The sequence below is a fragment of the Schistocerca cancellata genome, chromosome 1, assembly GCF_023864275.1.
Source record: "Schistocerca cancellata isolate TAMUIC-IGC-003103 chromosome 1, iqSchCanc2.1, whole genome shotgun sequence".
Taxonomy (NCBI): Eukaryota; Metazoa; Arthropoda; class Insecta; order Orthoptera; family Acrididae; genus Schistocerca; species Schistocerca cancellata.
The window spans coordinates 1,227,293,661-1,227,315,399 of NC_064626.1; positions in this window are offsets into that span (position 1 = coordinate 1,227,293,661).

Sequence of the window (21,739 nt, forward strand, 5' to 3'; positions counted from 1 at the left end):
CTGCTATAAACAGCTGTAAACTGACACTGTAATTACTAAGCAAAGCTGTGAAGGTGTCTTATACTCCAGCAATGTTATGGATATAAGAAAGCCGTTGACTAATGTAGGTGTAAGAGGTAAATTTTCGAGAGTCAAGAGTTTCACGACAAGCATTTCGTTTTGGTCTTACGATTACAAACGCGCGATTTAGCGAACGCTGCTCCTAGATTAATTTTTTGCCCCCACGCTGATATTATGGTGCATTCCTACGAACAATAGGCTCGCATTTCCAGACAAGATGCTCCCACTAATTAAGAAACGCATTGTTCTCCTCATTGTCCAGACGGATGTAGATAAAACGGCGAGGGGATTCTTGCGCCTTTCTTCGTGCCCTCACAAGCGTTCGTAGACACTGCACGTGTCGAGGTACCAAGGGCTTGACATCCTTTTGTGATTCTGCGGAAATTAAACCCCGTCTTATTTCCTCGGGACGATTGTTACCCTCCCCAACTGGCATCCAGGACAAATGCTCACATTGTTCTTCTCAATCTCAAAACATCACTGTCCAAGAGAATTTCTTGCGTGCTATCTCGTATTTCTTAAGAATAGGAGATGAGGCAGCACTAAGAGAAATCTCGTTGGAGCGCTGTCAAATAACAGGTGCTGTTGCGGCGGCTGGGTAGACAAGTAACGTCGTTCACCGCCACTAATTTGTATCCATAAGCCTTGGAGATCGTAGACGGTTTATAGTGGTAACAGCGACACGAAAACTGCAAAAACTGGCACATTATTAGTAATCGAAAGGCATATAAAGTAAATATAATAACGCTGTGAGATAGTTTTAACTCGTTCCATTGTATCTGCGTTAACCGAAACCAGTTCATTTCTTACGAACTTAGCCAAGATGCTGACGAAAAACAGCATACTCAGGGGTGTATTTGTAACAGTTTCTATAACCCTTAAAAACAAAGCACACAAGGGGACATGAAATAAATTTTTCAAATAGTGACTCCTAAAACGAATTTCAGGAAAATAGTGAACAATGTTTCTACAGGTGCTGTTAGTGTATACGATTTAGAAAGTTTTAGTATCATCTCCAAATGGATTCATTAACAGTGTTTCGTGTACGTAATACGTAAACAAACAGTAAAAATTTGCGCTTAAGACACTAAAAATTAATAATATTTAAGCATGTGGTTTGAGATATTGAGGCTCAAAATAAGAATAAAAATATACTATCTTTAGTGCTTCTTCCTCAGTTATTCTATATATCCATCTAGTCTTATGTATTCTTCTCTTACACCACATTTCTAAAGCTTCTATTTTCTTCTTTTCTGAACTCTTTATTGTTCACATTTCACTTCCAAACAAGGCTACAGTCCATACAAATACTTTCATTAACGAATTGCTGATACCGAAATTTGTATACGATGCTACAAAATTACTATTTTGCAGGAAGGCTTTTCTTGTCTTCCTTGCTCTGCATTTCATATTCCCTCCACTTCGACCATGATAAGTTTAGATTTCTTCAAAAAGAGGCAAACTCATCTGCTTTTACTGTCTCTAATCTAGTTCTGTCAGCATCACCTGATTCCGTTATCGTTATTTGCTTCGTATTCATTCTAAAAAAATTTTTCAAGACATTATCCCCTCCATCGAACCGATCTTCCGAGTCCTTCACTTTGTCTGACATAAATACAATATAGTTACTTGCTTTCTCCATAGATTATTAAAAGTTTACAATTTATCAGACATTTACACATGATTAGAGTTAGCAGTAATGAACCCATTATTTTACTGACAAACGTCAGAGATTTTATTTCTCCTTCCTCAAATTTAATGAACCTTCCAAATTTGTCAAAATAAATAACATCCGAGAGACGCCGCAACTCTGCCTTACTATCTTCTCAAATACTGCTTCACATTCATATCTTCCGAATCTCACCATACCCGAATCTTATGGTTTCCGTGGCATTTATAGAATACTCTGCATTTTAACCCTGATACTTTCAGAATATCCAGTCAACATCCTGAAAAGCTTTCTCTAAATCTATAAAAGCTATAATGTAGTCTCACCTTTCTTCAGTATGTCTTCCAAAACAAGAGCAAGTATTGCCGAAATCGTTTCTACATTTCTCCGAAACACAAAATGATCTTCCCGATGTCGGTTTCTGCCATCTATTTTCATCTGTAAATAATTAGAATGACTGTTTGGCAATCGTGACTTCTTCAGCTGGTAGTTCGAAAGTATTCACAGTCGTCAACATCTTTTTTTGGAATAGGAATTACTAAATTCTCCTGCTATTTCGAGAGTATTTCGTCTCTTACATATCTCATACGTACCAGTAGAAGCAGTTTTGTAGTGCCTACCACTCCTAAGGATCTGAATGATTCTGAGGGAGTGTCGTCTACTCCAGGGGTCTTGCTCCGACTTAGTTTTCGAGAGCTCTGTTAAATTCTTTTCGCAGTATTGTATCTCCTACTCTTTCTCCATTTACGCTTTGTTCTGTTCCAAACAAAAATGTCTTCAAATTCGTTTCCCTTGTATAGCCCATCCACACTATTTGATCAAAAGTATCCGGATACACTGGCTGAAAATACTTACAAGTTCGTGGCGCCTTCCAGCGGTAATGCTGGAATTCAATATGGTGTTCGCCCACCCTTAGCCTTGATAATAATTTCCACTCTCGTAGGCATACAGGTTTCTTGGGGAATGGCAGCCCATTCCGCACGGAGTGCAGCACTGAGGAGAGGTATCTATGTCGGTCGGTGAGGTCTGGCACGAAGTCGACGTTCTAAAACATCCCACAGGTGTTCTATAGGATTCAGTCAGGACTCTGTGCCGACCAGTCCAGCTCGAGCGTGTTGAAAGATACAATCGCCATCCCTGATTAGCTCTTCAATAGTGGGAAGCAAGAAAGTGCTTAAAACATCAATGTAGACTTGTGCTGTGATAGTGCCACGCAAAACAACAAGGGGTGCAAGCCGCCTCCATGAAAAACACGAACGCACTATAACACCACTGCCTCCGAATTTTACTGTTGGCACTACACACGCTGGCAGATAACGTTCACCGGGCGTTGGCCATACCTACACCCCGCCATCGGATCGCCACATTGTGTACCGTGATTCGTCACTCCACACAACGTTTTTCCGCTGTTCAGTCGTCCAATGTATACGCTCCTTACACCAAGCGAGGCGTCGTTTGGCATTTACCGGCATGATGTGTGGCTTATGAGCAGCCGCTCGACCATGAAATCCTAGTTTTCTCACCTCCCGCCTAACTGTCATAGAGCCTGCAGTGGATCCTGAAGCAGTTTGGAATTCCTGCCTGGAACGAGAGAATACGTACAGAGTTAGGCTGCACTTATTGTAATTGCTTAAGCAGTTGTCCACATCAACATATATAACTTCTGTTTAACGAGTTTCGTTAACTACATCATAACTATTTATCTCGTTGTCAGTGGTATATGTGGTCCGTATGTATATGTGATCATACAAGGAATATAAAGAAAGGGAGAAAATATTCTTGCTTAGCAAGAGTGGCAGGATACAAATTTCAGAGTGTATTATTAGTCAGCATCAAACATTCAGTGCTGAGGACGAAAATGGGAAGCACAAATGGAATAAATTCAAATGCATAGTTTCAGAACGGTGGATCATAGTAATCAGTCGTCCTTTCCTTTCAGGTATTATTAAGCAAATCTAGATTTCGGCTATTACCTAGCCGTTATCATTGCACTATTTTATAGTATCAATGCATGCACAGTACGTCATTCCCCTGTTGTTCGGGCTTCTGTCACAGTTCGTTCAAGACTCTGGAACTGTGGAAGTCATATAACAGTCGGTGAGTGCATCCATACTCCTAATGGAAGGAACCTGATGGATCAAAATCATCGTTCAGTATGCTTTGGACAAATATGCTCCGATGTGAAAAACCCACCGCGGTTTAATAGCCACGTAAACAAACAGGGCTTTATCACAGAGTCAAGAGAAGTCAAACCACAGCGGACAAACAAAAGGTAAACGAAGCGAAAATGGGAGTGAAGAGAACAATGAGAGAAGCGTTCAGTAACTCTGAAAGTAAAATTTTATCAACCCATGTGAATGAAACCCTAAGAGGACTTTGTTTTACATATACTCACTAAGCCCGTTATTCATTCTCTCAAGACCATACTGGCACCAATGCTTAAGAAAACAGAGAGAAGGGCGAAATACTGAATTCGATCTTCCGAAGTTATTTCATCGCAGAGGATCGTGACAGGATGTTTTCTTTCAGTCATCGTACCGACTTACGTAGTGGTAAACACTAAGATGACGGATCGTGCAATAGGAATGCAGCTACAGTCTCTTAGTAGTGGAAAAGCATCCGTACAACATGAGACACCTAGAAGATTGTACGAAGATTATTCTAGACGGCTCGAGCCCTGGCGCTCAGGTTGACGCTGTGTTCCTTCTTCTTTAGAAAGGCATTTGACACCGTCCTGACTGCCGTTTAGCGAAAACGAAAACAGTTTACCAAATATCGGACAAGATTTGCGACTAGATTCACGACCTTCTTGCAAATGGAACTCAACACGACGCTCCGGAGTAACCCAAGGAAGTGTGACGGGACCCTTACTGTTTACAATGTATGTAAATGATTTAGTAGAATCTGCCTGAAACTCTTTAAGACTATTTGCAGATGTATGGTTGTCTATAAATGAGTAGCAGTGCCAGAAGTAACATAGATTTGCAGAATGACCTGCGAAAGTTTGATGAATGGTGTAGGCTCTAGCAGGTGACCCTGAACGTAAATAACTTTAACATTTTGAGCATACTTAGGAAAAGAAAGCTACTAATGTACAATTACATTATTAATGACAATTTGCTAGAAACGGCATCTACCATGAAGTGTCTAGGAGTTACTATCCAGAATGACCTTAAGTGGAATGACAAAATAAAATAAATAGTAGGAAAAGCAGGTGCCAAATTGAGGTTCATAGGAAGAATCTTAAGTGAATATAACTCATCCACTTAGGAAGTCGCTTACAAGGCGCTTGTTCGAGCAATTATTGTGTATTTTTCATCAGTCTAGGATCCTTACTGGGTAAGATTAAAAGAAGAGGTAGAGAAGATGCAACGGAGGCGACGCGTTTCGTCACGGGATCGTTTAGTCGCTGCGAGTGCGTTACAGAGATGCTATAGAAAGTCCAGAAGATAAAAGTGAGGCACAACAGTGTGTGTAACGTGTTCGTAAGTCAGAGAGAGTAACTGGTAGATTCATCAATTTGAGCTACATTCTCCACTTACCACACAAGGCACTGCACAACAACCTAATAAATACTACTCTTTCAGTTTATGACTTACGAGGTAATATCTGTGGTATGGTAACTAACGCGAAAAGATACTGAATGAGGCAACTAAGGATTTTCTCAACCAAACAAAAATTTCTCATTTATAAATTATTCCAAGTAATTTCCGTATCTTTTTCGGCTTAAAATCTGTTAGTCTTTCGCCATCCTCATGAACTTTATTATCAATATTCAGTATTGAATGTAATGTCAGAATATCTTCTAGACGGCTTTCCATTTAGAATATCTTATGAGTATTTTTGCTGCAAGTCCAGTCTTTCTTTACATTCATCAGTTTATTATGCTGTAGCATGCAGCGCCACAGTGGCTTGTATTTGGAAATGCTGTGGTATACACTGTAATTCATAAATTTCCGATACCAAACTGATACTCTATTAATCACACATTGATTCACAGAGATATGCCTAACGTTAGATCTAATCTTTCCGAAAACATAAATATTTCTTTGAGAAACATCGTTTAAATAAATTTGTTATTTTAACTGGTTGTTTATTAAGTACTCCTAGCTCGTTTCCAGTGATGCTCATGCACGAGTGCATAACAGATGTGGATACATCATCTTCTTAAGTAGTATAATACAGAAATCACAGCTACGTTTAGCATAGTGGTTAATGCGCACGACGAATATGTATCCACAAACCATACACGAACTGTTTGCCGTTCTATCCGTATGATTTCTGTGTTGTGCAATTTACGTGGGTGGCGGATTCACGGCTATTAAGGACGTATGAATGAGCAGCATTCGGAACTAATAGTGCTCAGTGAAATTCTATTTTAAAATAATAGGCTGGTGGAAAGTAGCTATATCATTCTTTAAATTTGTCGAAATAGTGTCTCCGACCGAGAACAAGTCAAAGGTTTATTTCATCGCCTCCTCCATTTTTTTTATTTCTTGAAGACTTTCGGTATACACTGTCCTGCCCGCGTCCACAATTCTCTAGAGTTGATAAATACGCTTCTCAAATTCTTGAAATTGGATACAGCTTTAACTACGCTTCGTCATTGCTTCCTTTTCCAGTGTCTGTCCAATCTCGTCATACTGTAACACTGAGCTAATGCACACGATTCTTTTTAAGCCTATACTATGGTAAGTTGACGGGCTTCACCTTATAAGAAAGGATTTTGGTACATATGTTGACCGCGTGTACCTGAATGGAGGCAAATCGGACGTACACCCACTCAGTAAAAACAATGATACGTGAAGCAATTTCGGAGTGTAACCACACATTAGGACGAACAAGAAACAACACAGCAGATGTTACCAAATTGTTAATAATACGGTCGCCAGCCTAATTAGGCATTAACTAAGTTTCTTTCCTGTACAAGTTAATGTACGTTCATACAAAACAACACGTAATAACACTGCATAATATGGTAAATTTTTGAACCAGAAAATCTACTGAACTTATAATTTCACTTTCTGTAATAATGTGGACAAGCCATAAATACACAACAATACACTATAATGTTTACTACAAACTTGGTACTGTCTATTGATCTGATTAGGATCAGGCATAGGTTACCCTAGAAATAGCACTTTCGGAATACACATAAATGTCAATTTTGAAACAGGTAAAACACCGATAAATTTTGGTATTATATTGACTTTAACTTTGCTGATCAAATCAGTTCAGTACACTTCAGAATTCAAATGAATAGAAAAGAAAAAAAAGGGGGGGGGAGACCCTGAAACTGTTATGATCACTGTATTGAAAATTTTGATTATTGCAGGCATTAAGCACTCAAGATTTCCAATATATGAGTTACTACTCTTTTTTTTCTTATTTTCTGCTCATTTAACTACCATTATTTTTGTCTCAAATTAATTAAACTTCATTACTAAACCGATTTCAGCATTATCTTCCGACTTTGTCAGACCTATGTTATTTACCTATGTATTCATTAAGAACAAAGTTCTTTAAACATCATTCTAACATAGATAGGTCTGCATGTAATTATTATTAACATAAACTTTAAATCTTCATATCGGGACACTCGGATTGCACAACATGTGGAAAGGACCCTGTCTAGGTTAGTTGTGAGGATAATTAAATGATAGGACAGTTCTGGTAAAATTTAAATTGTTATTGAACAATATGTAACAAAAGTAACACTGGTCCACACGAATACAGTACTAAAAGTTTCAACCTGTTCGAATCGATGAGGCGGTCGGCAGGCGGCGAGATGGCGAGGCACAAAGCGCACATACAATCACAGCAATGGCTCTTGAAGTATCGGCACTTTACTTCTTCATAGCGTCGCAATACTTTTCCTTTTTAGTGCCTATGGAATATTGCCATGCTGTATAGGTGTCGGAAACGGCGCATTCGAGGCTCAAGGAAATCACGTTTTCCAGGAGAGCCTCCTCGATCCAGAACGTGTTTCTCAGACCGACGCCCAACTCCGACTACTACTACTGAGCCCGTTATGCCGCACCGCGCCCGAGTGCATTTTCCCGCGCTCACCTGCCATCCACCTTTTACCGCTCCCCTACAGACAGGGTATTCACCAGAGGTTTTGCATTCTACATATTCCAATACATTGCCTACGTATGGACCAGGCGTACAATTACAACTTTCACATCTTACAATAGTTTCAACATTAGATACACTTCACTCCGATTACAACATTACTTGAGATTTGACATAAACATTAATATTCACATCGAAAAGTGCTTACAGTTTCTTTAACATAATGGCATGAAACAAAAAAGAAATGAAATCAGAACATCGATTATACTAATTTATCCAAAATCAGAAGAAAAAAAATTATTATATGTACAATAGTATAGCGTTGTTGTTGTTAACATGCCCCTGTTTCCAGTAAATTTCACTAAGTGCAAATTTGATGGGAACACTAAATTTTATATTTATACAGCGGTTCTGAATCTTTACGCGATTGTCCCATCAAAATAAAAAATTATACCACAAACTTCCTTTCACTTACATTACATAGGTCTATAATTTTTTAATATATCATGAACATTTACCTATCGTTTGCTTAAGTGCCTTTGGCACAGTCCGACCTCCTATCACAACATTATTTAAGTAGCAAATTACTCATCATTGTTAAATTTCTCAGACAAATAAAACCAAAATTTGGAACACAAACACTTATCTACAAAAGCAAATGCAAATATCTATATACACTATAAAACAATTTGTTGCTGCTTGCATTGAATGGCAGTCCATTTCCTTACTTACAAAAAAAAAAAAAAATAAAATAAAATAAAACACACACAATAATATTTAGAAAAATCACTACATATTTTTGCTGTCTATTATTCAGATTTGGGCAGTCCTTTTCACATCATATTATCACATCTCCTGTACCACACTTACAATTCTCCTTTGACTATTTATCTGCCCTCTTTGGTGTTTGGCAGTCCTTTATATTATGACTCATATACTGCCCATTTAGGTTTTTGGCAGTCCCATCTTTTATCTGGCTTACAGCATTTCTCCTTTCTTTTCAGCCCTTTTTTCTATATCTCTTTACATTTATAGTACATTTGGTAATCTGAAACTCACGTAAGTACATTAGCACACTGATATTGGTCTACATATATTTACAAAAATTTGTTACATTTGGCACACATTAGTTTCAGCATAATATACAGCACCTTTACTGTAACTTGTTTTCTGATTGTACTTAGGTCACTCACTTCTAGGAACATACAGTTTCAGGTCCACAACATTTCTTACACCTAAAGGTCTTTTGGATTTTGGGTAGATCAGGTAGTAAGCATTATTGTGTGGAATGTTCTGTATCACATACTGTCCATTGTAAATATATTTAAATTTGGAAATTTCATGGTTCAGTTCACTAGATCTTTCGTGGGTTTTTAAAAGAACATAATCTCCAATTTTAATTTTGACACTTTCAGGTTTTTATCATGTCTTTTAGATCTAGATTCAGCTTCTTGCTATGCCCTTTTTCTGACTAAATCTTTCTTTTGACTCAACCCCAAGCTTGTACAAGGCGGAAACTCTAGTTTTTCCTCAATTAAACTTCTACTTCTGCTGCGTAACAAAATTTCTTCCGGTGGTAACCCAGTAGTTTCATGATGTAAGGTATTCATGACATTCTCAAAGTCTTATATAAATTTGCCCCAGACTCTAAATCATGCCCCTTCCTGTTTTTTCCACAACGCACCTTGGTTGACTGTGACATCATCCCAAGATACGTTCCTGACCTGTGAATCATTTATATCCGGCGGTTTTCGCGGTTTCTGGAGTTCAAAGTCTTTGCTTACTTGAACTCTTTGCAAAATAAACACTGAGTCCTCAGGTGGTTCTTTCTTTCTTTGTTCAGTCTCAACATCTGGGTTTTGTTTTGAAACTTCATCATCGGTAGGTACAATATCGCAATTAGTTGTATCCTCATTATTTTCACTAGTACCGAAATATTCGTCATCTGAACTATCGTCAGAATCCGACCATTCTGGATCGCTTTCAGGTTCTAACATAAAAGCTTTTCTGAGACAGGCACTAAATTCTTCCTCTGCATTTTGTCGGGTTTTAATTTTAACTCAGTATCGTATTTTGACAAAACGGCCTCATTATCAGCTCTACTCACATCCACCGTTACTTCATATTTAGTGTAATCCTCGTGGACTTCAATTACTCTTAGGTAATTACCTGCCTCTTCCTCACGGTGCCTTTCGGTAGCAGCTTGTACTGTTGGCGGATCGTTAACAGAAGTTACTTCCTCGTCAATGCTTAGGATTTCGTCCTCCAATTCCTTCCTATCTTTAACCTTCGTCCTACCGGCAGCACGCGTACTTTTCGCGGCGCTATTTACTCTCTCCTCTTCAAATTTGGGCCATGTCACCTTATCGACGTCCCTACTATTTCCTTTTTCACTAATTAACCTCCTTGCCTCATACTCCTTCTTAAAATCCTCACACTCACATTGCTTGAGGCCTTTGTACAGACCGTCGATCTGCACACGCCAATTACTTACTTCCGCTAATTCATTCTCGCCATTTACTTCATTGCTAACACTGCTAACTGCACCTCTCTGTGTATCCACAGTTTCATATATTATTTCCTTCACCACGGAATTACCACTCGTAATGTATTCACCAGCTCTTATGGCAGTGTTCGTATCTAATGCTGCCGCATTGCTAGCGGCTTCTCTCTGAACAGCTGTTCTGCTAGGCTGGGCCGTTGACCTCTGAGTCTCCACTCACCTGTTAACGAGTATCGCTCTGCGCGGCGAAGATGACTCATCTGCGCTCGCACCTGACGCTTGTTTCGCAACATCACGTTGCGTCGTTCCACGCCGGTCTCTAAACAGTCTCATAACTTTACTGTCGGTCCGGTAACATTTCTTAAATTGGGGCCGGTATGTTCTGTCCGCTTCCGTTTGGCCCGCAACGTTCGCGGAAATCAGTTTCCCGCGTCGTTATTATTTTGCGCGGTGTACCCTCTACCGCGACCTGGATGACTTCCTCTTCCTCTTCCTCTGCCTCTTTGTATCATATTGACGCGAAACCTATCGCCGTCATTTCTATCGTCATTATTACGGTTATTCCTGTTACTAAAATTTTGATAATTGGCACGAATTTCGCGCCAATGATCTTCGTCTTCGACCCTTTCGAGAAACGCTTGGAAGCTGCGATGATTGCTTCCCACATATCTCTTCGAATCTTCTGGAAGCTTTTTATATAGCTCCCATATGATTTCTGAATCAGATCTTCTCCCTCTTAAATGTGTCAATTTTCGGTACCAATATTCGCAGAAATCTTTCAGAGAATTCCTGCCCCTGTTGTCATGAAGTTTGGCCATGATAAACTCGCGCCACAAATGATCCTGTTTTTGTTCAGACCAATATTCTTCCGTAAACTTTTGTTTAAATTCTTCAAACGTCATTCGTTCGGTATTCAAATTAATTCCCCAGCGCTTAGCATCACCTGCTAAGGCGCTAATTACTACGTTTATCTTTTCCTGATCAGACAAGTGTTCAGGAAACATTGTCTCGCAATTTTTTATGAAATCTAACGGATGCCATCCGTTATGTTTCTTGGCGGGATCGAAGCGTTCCTCACCTTCTAACAGCTTCGTAAGTGGTGTGCCATTATAGACAACACCAGGTCTATCTTTAATTTTACTCTCAAGATCGAAAATTTTGCCTTGAATTTTCGAAGAATTTTGTTCACATTTTTGTACACATCCGGTCACTTTTTCGCCTAAATCTCTTTCAGTGTCTGAAACTGCCTTTTTCAACTGTGGTATTCCGTGTTGACATTCGTTTACGATCTCAGTTTTAAGACCGAAAACTTCTTCGTCTACTTTTGTATCAACCAGAGGCTCTACTTTCTCATGGATGTTGAGAATTTCAACATCAAACCTACTGTTAATGTTGTCAATTTCCCCCTGCATAGTATCCATATTTTTGTTAATTGTGTTATATCCTAGCCAGTAATGCCAACCGAGCCCGCTGCCAAAAGGTTGGCAGCACCAAAGTCCGGACGCCGTCTGCATAAGCTGCGCCAGCGATACAGGGAAATCGCCGCAAGTCTGCGCGCGCCACCGCTGGCTTCTGGCTTCTTAAGCGCTGGAGTCGCGAGCGCTAGGACAGTTCTGTATTCGCCGCTCAGTTGTATACTCGCCACCGATTTGTGTACTTGCTAGTCAGTTGTGTGTTCATCGCAGCAGAGTTGTTGTTTGTCGTCAGCCGACGCTGACCTAGCCGCTCCGACTCGAACTAGACAGATTTCTGTAGACACGGAGTTCACTACTGTGTTTCTGTATCTTCGTTAATAAAGATAAGTACCGGCTCTTATTTAATCAGAGTGTTTGGGTTTTCATCTTTCTGTTCACTGTTCCAGCGGACCGGTCGGCCCGCTATTAAAAGTGTGGCGGTGACTTCGTAAGCCGTTTCTATAGCGAAGTGTTTGTTGCTACGAACGCCGCCACAAAAAATTGTGTCAATTTCAAATTTCATAGTATTTACTACAGAGCTTAAACTACCCACTTTTTGTTCTACCTGTTCTATTTGTTTACTAATTTTAATTCCTTGTTATTCGACCTGTGCTTTAAGCTGACCAACGTGTGTTTTAAGCTGATCATTCTGTGTTTTGAGCTGCTCACTCTGTCCTGCAATTTGTTCGGTTAATTGTTCAAATAAATCGTTCATGCTTAAAATTTTCACACTGTTTTGTTCTACGGAATCGGTGTGTTCCGATCCTACTTCAAAAATTTCTTTCGGTTCTTTCTTTATCTGTGGTGAATCAAACATGTCATTGGATTCGTTCACGTACCCACTATCATCTACAAAGTCGTCTTCTACTTCTTGTTTTATCCCTTGCTGTGTTCGAGGCAATCTCGACATTTCAATCTGTTCGTTAACATGTTCGTGATATTGTATATACGCCAATTGCCTTCCGCTAACGCCATGTGTTATCTGGCCGCGTAAACTCCTGCTATTACCATGCGCCTCTTCCATTACGCTCGGCACATCTACCCTGTCTACTTTCCTGTCCATACTGAATGCAAATTGCACCACACTACCGTACTTGACGTTCACTGCTATTTACTTTACTGAATAATATTGCAATTCGTGCCACTGAACATCCACTGTTCGGTATTCACATTAATTTGTGACCAACAACAACTGGATGTCCTGTCACCGGGAATCCACTTGTAACACTGCGCTAATGCACACGATACTTTTTAAGCCTGTACTATGGTAAGTTCACGGGCTTCACCTTATAAGAGAGGATTTTGGTACATATGTTGACCGCGTGTACCTGAATGGAGGCAAATCGGACGTACACCCACTCAGTAAAAACAATGATACGTGAAGCAGTTTCGGAGTGTAACCACACGTTAGGACGAACAAGAAACAACACAGCAGATGTTACCAAATTGTTAATAATACGGTCGCCAGCCTAATTAGGCATTAACTAAGTTTCTTTCCTGTACAAGTTGATGTACGTTCGTACAAAACAACACGTAATAACACTGCATAATATGGTAAATTTTTGAACCAGAAAATCTACTGAACTTATAATTTCACTTTCTGCAATAATGTGGACAAGCCATAAATACACAACAATACACTGAAATGTTTACTACAAACTATGTACTGTCTACTGATCTGATTAAGATCAGGCATAGGTTACCCTAGAAATAGCACTTTCGGAATACACATACAATGTCAATTTTGAAACAAGTAAAACACCGATAAATTTTGGTATTATATTGACTTTAACTTTGCTGGTCAAATCAGTTCAGTACACTTCAGAATTAAAATTAATAGAAAAGAAAAAGGGGGGGGGAGACCCTGAAACTGTTATGATCAATGTATTGAAAATTTTGATTATTGGAAGCATTAAGCACTCGAGATTTCCAATATATGAGGTACTACTCTTTCTTTTTCTTATTTTCTGCTCATTTAACTACCATTATTTTTGTCTCAAATTAATTAAACTTCATTACTAAACCGATTTCAACATTATCTTCCGACTTTGTCAGACCTATGTTATTTACCTATGTATTCATTAACAAAAAAGTTCTTTAAACATCATTCTAACATAGATAGGTCTGCAGGTAATTGTTATTAACATAAACTTTAAAGCCCGCATCTCGTGGTCGTGCGGTAGCGTTCTTGCTTCCCACGCCCGGGTTCCCGGGTTGGATTCCCGGCGGGGTCAGGGATTTTCTCTACCTCGTGATGGCTGGGTGTTGTGTGCTGTCTTTAAGTTAGTTAGGTTTAAGTAGTTCTAAGTTCTGGGGGACTGATGACCGTAGCAGTTAAGTCCCATAGTGGTCAGAGCCATTTGAACCATAAACTTTAAATCTCCATCTCGGGACACTCGGATTGCACAACATATGGAAAGGACCCTGTCTAGGTTAGTTGTGAGGATAATTAAATGATAGGACAGTTCTGGTAAAATTTAAATTGTTATTGAACAGTATGTAACAAAAGTAACACTGGTCCACACGAATACAGTACTAAAAGTTTCAACCTGTTCGTATCGATGAGGCGGTTGGCAGGCGGCGAGATGGCGAGGCACAAAGCGCACATACAATCACAGCAATGGCTCTTGAAGTATCGGCACTTTACTTCTTCATAGCGTCGCAATACTTTTCCTTTTAATGCCTATGGAATATTGCCATGCTGTATAGGCGTCGGAAACGGCGCATCCGAGGCTCAAGGAAATCACGTTTTCCAGGAGAGCCTCCTCGATCCAGAACGTGTTTCTCAGACCGACGCCAAACTCCGACTACTACTACTGAGCCCGTTATGCCGCACCGCGCCCGTGTGCATTTTCCCGCGCTCACCTGCCATCCACCTTTTACCGCTCCCCTACAGACAGGGTATTCACCAGAGGTTTTGCATTCTACATATTCTAATACATTGCCTACGTATGGACCAGGCGTACAATTACAACTTTCACATCTTACAATAGTTTCAACATTAGATACACTTCACTCCGATTACAACATTACTTGAGATTTGACATAAACATTAATATTAACATCGAAAATTGTTTACAGTTTCTTTAACATAATGGCATGAAACAAAAAAGAAATGAAATCAGAACATCGATTATACTAATTTATCCAAAATCAGAAGAAAAAAAATTATTATATGTACAATAGTATAGCGTTGTTGTTGTTACAATACCAATCTGTATTTTTTTTTTCTTTCTACCACCTACCATTGACTTTAGAACACGATTCATTTCTTTCGATACCCACTACTTTGATTGAGAGCTGTAACTATTTTCGTGTACCTCCGTCTTTCACTTCATACAGTTCTTCTTCTGCTCATAAGCAGCTCGTTTTTTAATATGTGACACTTTATCGAACTACTTACTGCAATCCGCTCGTAGCTAAATACGCTCTGGTCCTTCTTACAGAATTGCCACCTCCAATTCATTACCCACTAAGTATTTCTGTAGCTTGTATTATTATTCTACATTCCGAACATCTTGCTACGCTGTTCCGTGGTAGTCACAGCCACTAACGAATCTGCTCGATTATCATTCAGGTACACCGATTTTGTATACTCCCATGTTGATATCTAAGCACCATATGCTAGGCCGTAAGGTCAACGATGAATCGTTGCACTGGAGATTTAATCGCGCCGATTGGGCGTTTTACCGACTGCGAAAAATAGCACCGACCTAACAACGAGAGAGAGAGAAACTGATAGGTACCACTGTATATGGCCGAGCGGAGAGGAACATCACAGGCTTTTCCTGCCCAGTTCCTTCTAAAAAGAAAAAAAAAACAATGCATAAGAATTAGTAATAAAATAACGTTCTAAACGAAGAGCAAAAAAAAAAAAAAAAATTATCTTACAGTTTGAAAGCTTTCTCTGGGATGGTATAATCTAATGAATGTACCATGCAAAACTAAACGCAAATTCAGACATAAGATTTTACCTTGTCTGTCCATCTACTCACCAGACACAGGTGCACATGCATCGAATGTGAAGCTGTTGTATTCGTACCTGTTGTGAAATGCAAACGACATCACTCGCTTGAATTTTGCATTTAGTGTAATCAAATGTAGCACATTACACGACAATCGGTAAAAGGCGCGCACACTATGTGATCAAAAGGATCCGGACACCCCAAAAAAGTACGTTTTTCATATTAGGTGCATTGTGCTGCCACCTACTGCCAGGTACGCCACATCAGTGACATCAGTACTCATTAGACATCGTGAGAGAGAAGAATGGGGCGCTCAGCGGAAATCACGGACTTTTAACATGGTCAGGTGATTGGGTGTCACTTGTGTCATACGTCTGTACGCGAGATTTTCACACTCCTAAACATCCCTAGGTACACTGTTTCCGATGTAATAGTGAAGTGGAAACGTGAAGGGAGACGTACAGCACAAAAGCGTACAGGCCGATCTCGACTGTCGCCTGACAGAGACCGCCGCCAGTTGAAGAGGTTCCTGATGTTTAATAGGCAGATATGTACCCAGACCATCACACAGGAATTCCAAATGGCATCAGGATTCACTACAAGTACTATGACTGGTGTTGTGTTGTCGTAGTGTTTCTCATGGAGGGGGCATGACGCCCTTGTTGTTTTTCGTGCCACTATCACAGCCCCCCCCCCCCCCCCCATGAACCATGGACCTTGCCGTTGGTGGGGAGGCTTGCGTGCCTCAGCGATACAGATAGCCGTACCGTAGGTACAACCACACGGAGGGGGGTACCTGTTGAGAGGCCAGACAAACGTGTGGTTCCTGAAGAGGGGCAGCAGACTTTTCAGTAGTTGCAGGGGCAACAGTCTGCATGATTGACTGACCTGGCCTTGCAACATTAACCAAAACGGCCTTGCTGTGCTGGTACTGCGAACGGCTGAAAGCAAGGGGACATTACGACCGTAATTTTTCCCAAGGGCATGCAGCTTTACTGTATGGATAAATGATGATGGCGTCCTCTTGGGTAAAATAATCCGGAGGTAAAATAGTCCCCCATTCGGATATCCGGGCGGGGACTACTCAAGAGGATGTCGTTATCAGGAGAAAGAAACCGGGCGTTCTACGGATCGGAGCGTGGAATGTCGGATACCTTAATCGGGCAGGTAGGTTAGAAAATTTAAAAAGGGAAATGGATAGGTTAAAGTTAGATATAGAGGGAATTAGTGAAGTTCGGTGGCAGGAGGATGAAGACTTCTGGTCAGGTGACTACAGGGTTGTAAACACAAAGTCAAATAGGGGTAATGCAGGAGTAGGTTTAATAATGAATAAAAAAATAGGAATGCGGGTAAGCTACTACAAACAGCATAGTGAACGCATTATTGTGGCCAAGATAGATACGAAGCCCACACCTACTACAGTAGTACAAGTTTATATGCCAACTAGCTCTGCAGATGACGAAGAAATTGAAGAAATGTATGATGAATTAAAAGAAATTACTCAGATAGTGAAGGGAGACGAAAATTTAATAGTCATGGGTGACTGGAATTCGAGTGTAGGAAAAGGGAGAGAAGGAAAAGTAGTAGGTGAATATGGATTGGGGCTAAGAAATGAAAGACGAAGCCGCCTGGTAGAATTTTGCACAGAGCATAACTTAATCATAGCTAACACTTGGTTTAAGAATCATGATAGAAGGTTGTATACATGGAAGAACCCTGGAGATACTAAAAGGTATCAGATACATTATGTAATAGTAAGACAGAGTTTTAGGAACCTGATTTTTAATTGTAAGACATTTCCAGGGACAGATGTGGACTCTGACCACAATCTATTGGTTATGACCTGTAGATTAAAACTGAAGAAATTGCAAAAAGGTGGGAATTTAAGGAGATCGGACCTGGATAAACTGAAAGAACCAGAGGTTGTACAGAGTTTTAGGGAGAGCATAAGGGAACTATTGACAGGAATGAGGGAAAGAAATACAGTAGAAGAAGAATGGGTAGCTCTGAGGGATGAAGTAGAGAAGGCAGCAGAGGATCAAGTAGGTAAAAAGAGGAGGGCTAGTAGAAATCCTTGGGTAACAGAAGAAATATTGAATTTAATTGATGAAAGGAGAAAATATAAAAATGCAGTAAATGAAGCAGGCAAAAAGGAATACAAACGTCTCAAAAATGAGATCGACAGGAAGTGCAAAATGGCTAGGCAGGGATGCCTAGAGGACAAATGTAAGTATGTAGAGGCTTATCTCACTAGGGGTAAGAAAGATACTGCCTACAGGAAAATTTGGAGATAAGAGAACCACTTGTATGAACATCAAGAGCTCAGATGGAAACCCAGTTCTAAGCAAAGAAGGGAAAGCAGAAGGGTGGAAGGAGTATATAGAGGGTCTATACAAGGGCGATGTACTTGAGGACAATATTATGGAAATGGAAGAGGATGTAGATGAAGATGGAATGGGAGATACGATACTGCTTGAACAGTTTGACAGAGCACTGAAAGACCTGAGTCGAAATAAGGCCCCGGGAGTAGACAACATTCCATTTGAACTACTGACAGCCTTGGGAGGGCCAATCCTGACAAACCATCTGGTGAGCAAGATGTATGAAACAGGCGAAATACCTTCAAACTTCAAGAAGAATATCATAATTCCAATACCAAAGAAAGCAGGTGTTGACAGATGTGAAAATTACGGAACAATCAGTTTAATAATCCACAGCTGCAAAATACTAACACGAATTCTTTACAGACGAATGGAAAAACTACTAGAACCTGGCCTTGGGGAAGATCGGTTTGGATTCCGTAGTAATACTGGAACACGTGAGGCAATACTGACCTTACGACTTATCTTAGAAGAAAGATTTAGGAAAGGCAAACCTACGTTTCTAGCATTTGTAGACTTAGAGAATGCTTTTGACAAAGTTGACTGGATTACTCTCTTTCAAATTCTGAAAGTGGCAGGGGTAAAATACAGGGAGCGAAAGGCTATTTACAATTTGTACAGAAACTAGATGGCAGTTATAAGAGTTGAGGGACAGGAAAGGGAAGCAGTGGTTGGGAAGGGAGTAAGACAGGGTTGTAGCCTCTCCACGATGTTATTCAATCTGTATATTGAGCAAACAGTAAAGGAAACAAAAGAAAAATTTGGAGTAGGTATTAAAATCCATGGAGAAGAAATAAAAACTTTGAGGTTCGCCGATGACATTGTAATTCTGTCAGAGACAGCAAAGGACTTGGAAGAGCAGTTGAACGGAATGGATGGTGTCTTGAAGGGAGGATACAAGATGAACATCAACAAAAGCAAAACGAGGATAATGGAATGTAGTCGAATTAAGTCGGGTGATGTTGGGGGTATTAGATTAGGAAATGAGACACTTAAAGTAGTAAAGGAGTTTTGCTATTTGGGGAGCAAAATAACTGTTGATGGTCGAAGTAGAGAGGATATAAAATGTAGACTGGCAATGGCAAGGAAAGCGTTTCTGAAGAAGAGAAATTTGTTAACATCGAGTATAAATTTAAGTGTCAGGAAGTCATTTCTGAAAGTATTTGTATGGGGTATAGCCTTGTATGAAAGTGAAACATTGACGGTAAATAGTTTGGACAAGAAGAGAATAGAAGCTTTCGAAATGTGGTGCTACAGAAGAATGCTGAAGATTAGATGGGTACATCACATAACTAATGAGGAAGTATTGAATAGGATTGGGGAGGAGAGAAGTTTGTGGCACAACTTGACCAGAAGAAGGGATCGGTTGGTTGGACATGTTCTGAGGCATCAAAGGATCACCAATTTAGTATTGGAGGGCAGCGTGGAGGGTAAAAATCGTAGGGGGAGACCAAGAGATGAATACACTAAGCAGATTCAGAAGGATGTAGGTTGCAGTAGGTACTGGGAGATGAAGAAGCTTGTACAGGATAGAGTAGCATGGAGAGCTGCATCAAACCAGTCTCAGGACCGAAGACCACAACAACAATTTCACAGCACAGACCTACATTACTGCCGCGCGGGGTAGCCTTGCGCTCTAAGGCGTCTTGTTACGGTTCGCGTGGCTCGCCCCGTCGGAAGTTCGAGTCCTCCCTCGGGCATGGGTGCGTGTGTTGTCCTTAGAGTAAGTTATATTAAGTAGTGTGTAGGCCTAGGGACCGATGACCTTAGAAGTTTGGTCCCTTACCACTAACTTTCTCATTTTCCTGCATTAATATTTTAAGCACCTTCTTGCTTCCCACTGTTGAAGAGCAATTCGGGGATGGCGATTGCATCTTTCAACACGAACGAGCACCTTTCCATAATGCACGGCGTGTGGGAGAGTGATTACAAGACCATAACATCCCTGTAATGGACTGGCTTACACAGAGTCCTGACGTGAATCCTACAGAACACCTTTGGGATGTTTTGGAACGCCGTCTTCGTGCCAGACCTCATCGACCGATATCGATACCTCTTCTCAATGCAGCACTCCGTAAAGAATGTGCTGCCATTCCCTCAGAAATCTTCCAGCACCTGACTGAACTTATGCCAAGGAGAGGGGAAGCTGTCATCAACGCTAAGGATTGGCCAACACCACACTAAATTCCAGCGTTAGCGGTGGAGGTCGCCACGAACTTGTAAGTCATTTTGAAGCAGGTGCCCGTATACTTTTGATCACATAATGTATTGCTGGAGTGCAGCATTAGTAGCAACTGGCATGATCATTCATTAGATTGCGAAAAGAGGCACAAAGGTTGTGAATAGGTTTCGATATTTAGGAAGCGAAGTTTTGACGACGGCAGATATGAAAAGAAGAGAAAAAAACTTTCTGTAAATAATGAAAATGTTAGGATGATAGGAAAGCTGAAGGGAGACTTTTCTGAAAAGCCTAGCGTTTCTTCTTGTTCTGCCTTTCATATATTATACCTGCGACCTGTTCTGGCCGCAGTTCCGTATTTTCACTCGACGTCCTATGTCCCTCTTTCCTTTGGGTTTGCATTGTAAGACCACCTTTCTAAACCTTGTTTCTTTCGTTCATTGAAAATGTTCCTTCTCGTTTTGTTTATGATTTTCCTTTTTAAAATAGACTGAAAAAAGGCTCAGTTCTTGTCTAATATTTTAATTAGGAATGCTATCCGCCCATGGTAGCTGAGTGGTGAGCGCGGCGCAATGTCATGCCTAACGGCCCGGGTTCGATTCCCGGCTTGGTCGGAGATTTTCTCCGCTCACGGACTGGGTGTTGTGTTGTCCTAATCATCATCACTTCACCCCCATCGACACGGAAGTCGCCGAAGTAGCGTCAACTCGAAAGACTCGCACCAGGCGAACGGTCTACCAGACGGGCGGCCCTAGCCAACACGACATTTCCATTTCCATTAGGAATGCTGTACTACTTAGCAAACAGCGACAAGGGATCGTAAGCGATAATTTTGAATTAATAGTCTGGCATTTTAACACAACACCACTGATCTTTAAGAATGACCTTTAAGAATGTTTCCAAAATACAGTCTACATCTACATCTACATCTATACTCCGCGAGCCACCTTACGGTGTGTGGCGGAGGGTACTTATTGTACCACTATCTGATCCCCCCTTCCCTGTTCCATTCACGAATTGTGCGTGGGAAGAACGACTGCTTGTAAGTCTCCGTATTTTCTCTAATTTCTCGGATCTTTTCGTTGTGATCATTACGCGAGATATATGTGGGCGGTAGTAATATCCTATGAATCTCAACCTGGCGCCTGCTTTTCCCACTATTTGTTTTATGTGATCATTCCACTTCAGATCGCTCCGGATAGTAACTCCTAAGTATTTTACGGTCGTTACCGCTTCCAATGATTTACCACCTATGGCATAATCGTACTGGAATGGATTTCTGCCCCTATGTATGCGCATTATATTACATTTATCTACGTTTAGGGAAAGCTGCCAGCTGTCGCACCATGCATTAATCCTCTGCAGGTCTTCCTGGAGTACGTACGAGTCTTCTGATGTTGCTACTTTCTTGTAGACAACCGTGTCATCTGCAAATAGCCTCACGGAGCTACCG